The following is a 7,926-nucleotide window of genomic DNA, read 5'->3' as shown; positions in this document are numbered from 1 at the left end:
ATGCTGCAGGACATCCTCAGTGACACAGGTCAAGCGGACCAGTGCACGCTTGTGGGACCTATGGCACGAACCCCAACTGATAGGTCCAGGCTGGGAACTAGCCTGATACGATCAAGAGAAGCAACTTTACTCCTGAGGGCTATTTGGGTACGTGCTCCTTTCTTGCCACTCTCGGTTAGTAAAGACAGGCCACTGCACAAACATCCTTACCATATTTCAACGAAGCCATGCCCTGTACGACATAGGATCGTACGGGAGTCTGCGATAATAGGCACACAGTCCGCAAATGACCCGATGCAAACCAAATGGGTTGACCACAACAAATTTTACACATTAGAATTGATTTGCACCCGCAGTTATTTATCTGCTCATACAATACGCCAGAGACAATAGCAATACGGAGTTATGTAAGAATGGAAGACAGCGATAGATATGCCACGCGAAGGTCAACGCGAAACTAGACAACCTCGCTGTGACTTGACAGAGGGGCATTTGTGCAGGTCTACACTAATGCACTGGCCCATTATATAATTACTTTTATGCCGTCTGAAGATAACTTGGCGTGTCTCAGTGTTGAAGGTGTCTCACTAGTGTCTCAACTGCCTTGAAAAATTGATACTTGTCTGCTAACGTACAATGTGTATCACTGCAACACAGTTCCTCGAATAATGTTATGCGCTTTTTTCCTGTTCCTTCACATATATGTAATACCCGAAACTGAAAATAATTAAAATAAAGATTGTCAAAAAAAAAAGAAGGGCGGCTCCAGTTTTTGTACCAGGTGATAGGGTATGGTTGAGTACCAGAAACATTCGCTTGAAGGTTCCTTCTATGAAATTCGCCCCTCGTTACATTGGTCCTTACAGGGTTCTGACTCGAATTAACCCAGTTGCGTATCGCCTGGCTCTTCCACCTGCCTTACGCATTCCTAACTCCTTTCATGTTTCCTTGTTGAAACCCCTAGTCTGTAACAAGTTCTCCTCCGCTGTATCCTCTCCTCGCCCTGTTCAGGTTCAGGGTCAGGAGGAGTATGAGATCAACTCCATCATCGATTCTCGAATCTCTCGGGGGAAGTTACAATATCTGGTTGACTGGAAAGGATATGGTCCTGAGGAGAGGACTTGGGTACCTCAGGAGGATGTGCATGCTCCTCGCCTCCGCAGGGCTTTTCACTCTCGTTTTCCATCTCGCCCCGGTTCCTTCCGCCCGGTGGGCGTTTCTGAGAGGGGGGGTACTGTCAGGGTACCTGTTGTCTCTACCTCGGAGGAGGTGAGACACTTAGACGTTCATCCTCTCAGAGGGGCTGACTCACTCGTTCCTCGCAGTTCTCTCGGCCGTTTACACGCCGGCCGCGAGGGATCCGCTTCCTTTTATGACGCGGCGCTCAGTAGCCGACGTCATGACGACAATCCGTTCCGACCTGTCAATCAAGTCCCGAGCACGAATCAGGACTCGTCGGGGGCGTGATTCCTATCTAGAACCAGGGTATAAAGTAGGGCTTTCTGCATTTGTTCATTGCCCTGTCGTGGTTCTAGCTTGTCTAGTCACTCAGTGCTCTTGTTTTCTATTTGTCCCTTTGGTTCTGACCCGGCTTGTTTGTTCTACCCTGCTTATCTCTATTACCCTTTGACTCTGCTTGTCTCTCGCTTACCTGCTCTCTCGTTCCCCCGACCTCGGCTTGTCTCTAGACCATTCTTTGCTTACTCCTTACGTTAGTCCGGCCATTCTAAGGTCCGGTATACGTACCTACCACCTGTTTGTACTCTGCGTGTTGGATCCCTGTCCCGATCCTGACAGTAATGCATTAAGAAATTAAGAAACAGAGATCAGGATCAAAGTTAACATAATGCATTAGAAAATATGCTATGTTATGTTATTAGCAACTGTTACAAAACTTAAAAAAAAAAACCAAAAAACTTTGCATATACAATATCGCAAAAAATGAAGCTTTGCATAATAGCCGCACCCCCCATTTTGAAGGAAAGGAATTAGGCATAAAATCTGCAACCATTATTCAATGAAATATGGTAATTTCTGGAGAGGCTGAAGCTATATCTGCCCAAGAAGTAGCAACTAATCTAGTAGAGTTAGCCGCAAGCTAGCTAGGAGAACTTGTGACCATAGAATATGGCCCCAGTGATCCATCTTGCCAATGTTGCTTTGGAAGCTTGCAGGCATTTTTTGGGGATCTTTGAACTTAAATAGCTGGTCGGAATTCCTGAAATCCAAAGTTCTACTCAAACAGGTGAACAATAGGTGACATCTAATGAATGCCATTTCAACTTGATAGGTGTTTTTGGATTGCTATAAACGGTTGGTAAAATAACTTGATAGTGGATTCTCTCATGACCTTAGGACAAAACAAGGGTATAAAATTTAAGACCACTTCATCTGGAAAGAATTCAGTATATCTAGTTGAGGCAGAGAGGGCATGAAGTTCTCCTACTGACTTAGTGATGTGACAGCGATCAAAAGGTCAGTTTTAATAGCCAAAAGATTCAAGGAATGGTCAAGGAATAGTTTTGTAAGGGTTCAAAGGGGCTTTTGTAAAAAGGACCTTAAAGGGATTCTATCATGTAAGGAATACAAAGTTGTATTCCTTACACTATAGGGCCGTCTGCTGCCTCCCCTCTGGATCACAGAAGTCACAATGGCAAGTCTAAAAAATTGCAATGATTTACATTGCAGGACTAAGTGGGAGTGTGACACTGTGCCCAGACGACCACTTCGATGAGATGAAGTGGTCTGGGTGACTATATTGTGCCTTTAAGGATCAAGTTTTAAGTCCAAAGGAGGAACGATCTTTCTCTTTGGAGGATGGATTAACCAAATGGCAAGAAAATAAAAACATTTTTTAGAAGACTAAAATATGAGAAGCAATATCCCAGACTTGGTGCTTCTATTTGAACTTTCAAGGAAGTTCAAAGATTTTTAGTAAAGCCTTTTTCAGAATCAACCTAGCAGCTTCCATACATTCTGATTGAACACCTTCAGCACCACCAAGATACTTCCTTGTTCTTCGGAACTTTGTCTAAAAAGCGGAATCTTCAGGCCTCTTCATAGGGACAGAAGTTTTTCTAGGCCAAGAGGGCATTACTGCAGAGTCCCTAGCTTGTACTTAAGTCCTGAAGAACCCTGGGAATGACAGATACCGGGGGAAAATGTATCTTACAGGGGAAGAAAAGCCCATTCAAAACGTCTGTCTGATCTTCTATGTAAAGAGAGACAAATCTGCTTTTTTGTCCTTTTCCTTGTCAAGTCGATTTTTAGGAAACCAAATATTCTTGTGACCTATGTGAATTAAGCCTTCTATTATTCCCATTTTTCTTGTCCCCACCTTAACCTGCTGAGATTGTCAGCAAAATCGTTGTACATGCCTCCAATGTGGACTGCTGAAATAGAAAAAGAAAAAAGGTAACTCTGTACCCACAACAAGCTCTCTGCATAGTTCTGCCAGTCTTTGAGCTAGTTTCACTTTGTCTGTTTATATACGCTACCTCTGTGTTGCGGTCGGATTGGTTTTGCACATCTTTTCCCAATTTATGCCATTGTACAGAACACTGGTGAGACCTCACTTGGAGTATTGTATGCAGTACTGGAGACCATATCTTCAAAAGGATATTGATACTCTAGAAAGAGTTCAGAGAGGGGCTAATAAACTGGTTCATGGATCTTAACATGTATAGCTTGGAGAAAAGACGAGACGGGGGGATATGATAGAAACATGTAAATACATAAGGGGAATCATCACAGTAAAGGAGGAGACTATATTTAAAAGAAGAAAAACTACCACAACAAGAGGAAAGTCTTAAATTAGAGGGGCAAAGGTTTAGAAATAATATCAGGAAGAATTACTTTACTGAGAGGGTAGTGGATGCATGAAATAGCCTTCTAGCTGAAGTGGTAAAGGTTAACACGGTAAAGGAGTTTAAGCATGCGTGGGATAGGCATAAGGCTATCCTAGACTAAAGATCCAGGGACTAATTAAAAGTATTTTGAAATATTGGGCAGACTAGATGGGGTTCTTATCTGCCGTCACATTCTAGGTTTCCATATGCATCTGCAAATCTTCACGACTGCCAACAACGTTTTGAAATTTGAAAATCCTTTCTTCTGCTTGTGGCAACTACCCTAGATAGTAATACCTTCTATAGGAGACTCCTTAAAGTTTTTGTAGAAATCTGAATTATTTTTTCCAGACCAGAGTCTGATCTGTTTCAAACTTCCAAAGTATCTCTTTGGAGGTCTCAAATGTGACTTCAACCAGTTTACAGCCAGAGTTGAGACTATTAACAGGTCTAAAGTGCTCATGGCCTCTCTGATCGAGAGTTCTGAATTATTTTGTATGTAGGAGATTGCTTTGTAGGTATTCGTATGCTTTTCCTCTGGTAGAAAGATACTTCAACTTACTGCATCTCTAATTAATACCAGAAAGGTAATACTTGTGACTGGAGTTCATTTTTACTTTTTCCAATTTATCAACCAACCATGCTTTTGTAGGCACAACTGGATGTTTCTACTAAGATCTGGAATAGAATTTAAATATAAGCCATGACTGCTGACCCCGGACCAAAAACTCCCACCACCCGTTGCCCAATAAATACACAACACCTTTTGTATGGGTAAGGGCAACGGCCACAGCTTTATTAACAGAATTAACATAGATTATCACCAGCGTCCACAACCTGTCAGCTGTTGGGGGATTACCAACAGACAGCTCTATCAAATGACCCACGAGTCCGATGCAGCCTGCCCCCGCCATCAGCAGGCTGCGACTCCCCAAGCCGCTTGGGCCCTTTCTTCCAAACCTCTTCGCTGGCCAGGACTACCGCGAGCTGTGACAAAACAAAGAAACAACAGCACACAACCAACACCACCACCATCATCATAAACACTCTTTTGGGTGGGCGGGAAGCTAGCAACACTACACCTCTGCCCGGGAACTGGTGAGTACCCTCCCCCTTTTCCCCCATCTTAATGTCCCCCATGTGCCACAATGTATCCCCTTATGACCCAACCCCTTATCCCTGCCAGCAGTCATGCCCTCCCTCCCTTAAGATTTCCAGGGAGGTACTGTAGTCTAGGTAAGGAACCACTCAAACTCCTGGTAGAACGACCATGACCTTTGTAAATATTCCTGGATACTGAAGACTCTAAAGTCTCCGCAGAGCTCAATAAATAAATACATTAATAAACAAATACACTCCTGCAGAAGGTCTCTGCATTTCTCCCCCATAGGGTCATGTAAACTCGCTATTTCTCCTACAGGCAATATGGTTTCGACCACGCTCAGTAGGGCGCCATTAAGCCATAGAACGCATATGCAAGCAGTGTGCGTTCCATCAGCTGCAATAGTCTATAACAGGCTAAAACATCTTGCCTTCCCCTTGGCCACCATTTCAAGCTTCTTCAATAGTAGTAGTCAGAACAACCTCCTGCAAGTCGGACCTCCACTTTCCATCAACCGGGAAGTACATAAATATAGAAAGGGCACACGGCCGTTAATATAAACACCAGTGGCCATGACCCGAACGGCTACCTGAATATAGCAGTGGCACCCCTCTCCCCCAGCAACAACCCGTTCCTTACCATCAACAACTGCACTCCTGGATGTCACCAATCTGACTACTGGAAGGAAGTTTGTGCATTTATCAAAAGGTAGGAGGAAATGGGAGGGACTTATTACTTATTTAAAATCTTTAACTTTTTCTCTTGAATCACCTGCCCAGTATAGGGCACTTACCCAAGTGCACTGTGTCAGGATTACAAGTTGATCCAGCACACAGTACTGTGTCACACCTAGGACTAAGGATAACGTATAACCGGACCTTGGTATTGCCGGACTTAACGTCTCCAAGAAAAGGCAAAACACTAGCCGAGGTCAGGGACACAGAATCAGACGCAAAGATGAGGGAAAGCCAAAAGTCAAAGATACCAGATATCAGGGAAGTCAAAACAAAGCCAAAGTCAAATACCAGAAAATCAAGATCAGGAACGCAGTCTCGGATAACCATTTACATTAAACCACGACAGGGCACTGAGCAAGAGAAGAACTGGGCCTAAATACCCCTCCTGTGGATCTGATTGCCTGTGACCGGCCTTTGACCCCAAAGGCAATTACCAGGTTTCCATTTGCATGATTGCTGCTCGGCACAACTTTTCCTGTCAGGACAGTAATGATGCTTGGCACAACTTTTCCTGTCAGGACAGTAAATGCCATTAACCACATTTTTATGTGTGGATGAGTATGTGACACACTGCCACTATACATCAGGACAAGCTCGGTTTTACCTAGCATAGGGCTGTATAAGAAACATTTTAACCCCTCAGACAGAAAACACTACCCCACCTATAAGACAGTAAATTATGTTTTTTTTTCTTTGGTTTCTTTTGGTTTGCTGCTGAATATGTCTGCCTGACTCATTGACTTTTTTAAAAGTTTATCGCCACTACATTGTTTAACTATACTGTAATTGCAAAATGTCTCCAAGTAAATCAATAAAGTGGATTTAAAACCGCACCAAATAACAAATAGAACAGTTGTGGGGGGAGAAAAATTGCATTTTTGACTCATGTAACAAACAGACAGCACCCCCCAAGTAAATCAATAAAAAAAAGAAAACATCAATATACACACACACATGCATTTTAATCATCACTTGTTTTATCCCAAAAAAAATCCTATGAGCACATTAAGGATAAGGCTTCCTACCAAGCTGTAAATAGAAAGAAGATCAGTGTGAGTGAAAACGATCAGAAATCATTAGAAATTCGGATTCTGGTGCTGATCTGGTTCGTGTCATATACCTGACAGGCCAATCCATTGTTTTAGGAGAAACATATATTAAAGATTAGAGATAATAGCAGAGTAAAGGTTTGGTTCTTTAATAAACAGATGTGGCATATTGTTTTGCATGTTTTAGTGCTGCCCTTCTGTCTGTGTTTTACTGTGACTTCTTACCATTGCTTGAGCAACAGTGTGTGAGATGCTAGCTGCACAGGGTTTTGTTCAATAATCATTTGGGCACGGCAATAGCTCAACCTCTTTTTGTATGAATATATATATATATATATACACACACACATACACATACACACACATACATACATATATATATTTACCTTATAAGAAATTAAGTAAATAATTCACTAACCCATCACATGTAATCATCTAAAGGTATAAAAGAACGGAGATTTGTCTTTTTCAAATCTTCACATAAATTGGCTGTAGCAGTAATTACTCCAAGTTGTGAATTTCTAACACAACAAAGGCAATTTCAGAGACAGAACTCAACCCCCCTTCCAAAATAAATAAATTAAAAATACACAAACTGGCTAAAATATCGCCAACTTAAAAACTCGACTTGCCGTCAACAAGAGAAGAAGGAGTTAGTTCTGTATAGAGAACATCCAATTCTAACAAAAAACAGGCAGTTCATTGTGTACATTAGCCAAAGTATATGTTAACTAGACTCTCAGATTTAACTGTAACATACATTTCAATATATAAAGAATACATATAAAGAATTGTAGCCTGACGGCATACATTAAATAGCTGAAGTTCCTCAATAAGTGAAGGGACCATATTGTGACAAGCACAGTAATACAAGCAATTCTAGAATGGCAGGACAGTGCTTAGTGATGGCATAAAACTGGAACAGTTTTCTATGGGACTATTGTACCAGAGGATGGTGGGAACCAATTTGAACTCCATCCCCACACTATACCCTGTACTGGAAAATGTGAAATCTTTCTAGCTAGCATCACAAGGAGGGCAGAAACATACATATTTTACTCTAAAACATACAAGGTTCCAAAAACTGTCTGTAAAATATTACAATAAATAAATAAAATGAACTACAAACTCCGGGCTGCAATAAACAGAAAGGTCCTGTAATTATAGTCAACCAGTGCAAGGATTCCTTT

The sequence above is a fragment of the Pelobates fuscus genome, chromosome 5 (genome assembly GCF_036172605.1).
Source record: "Pelobates fuscus isolate aPelFus1 chromosome 5, aPelFus1.pri, whole genome shotgun sequence".
Lineage (NCBI taxonomy): Eukaryota > Metazoa > Chordata > Amphibia > Anura > Pelobatidae > Pelobates > Pelobates fuscus.
This window is presented reverse-complemented; position numbering follows the sequence as displayed.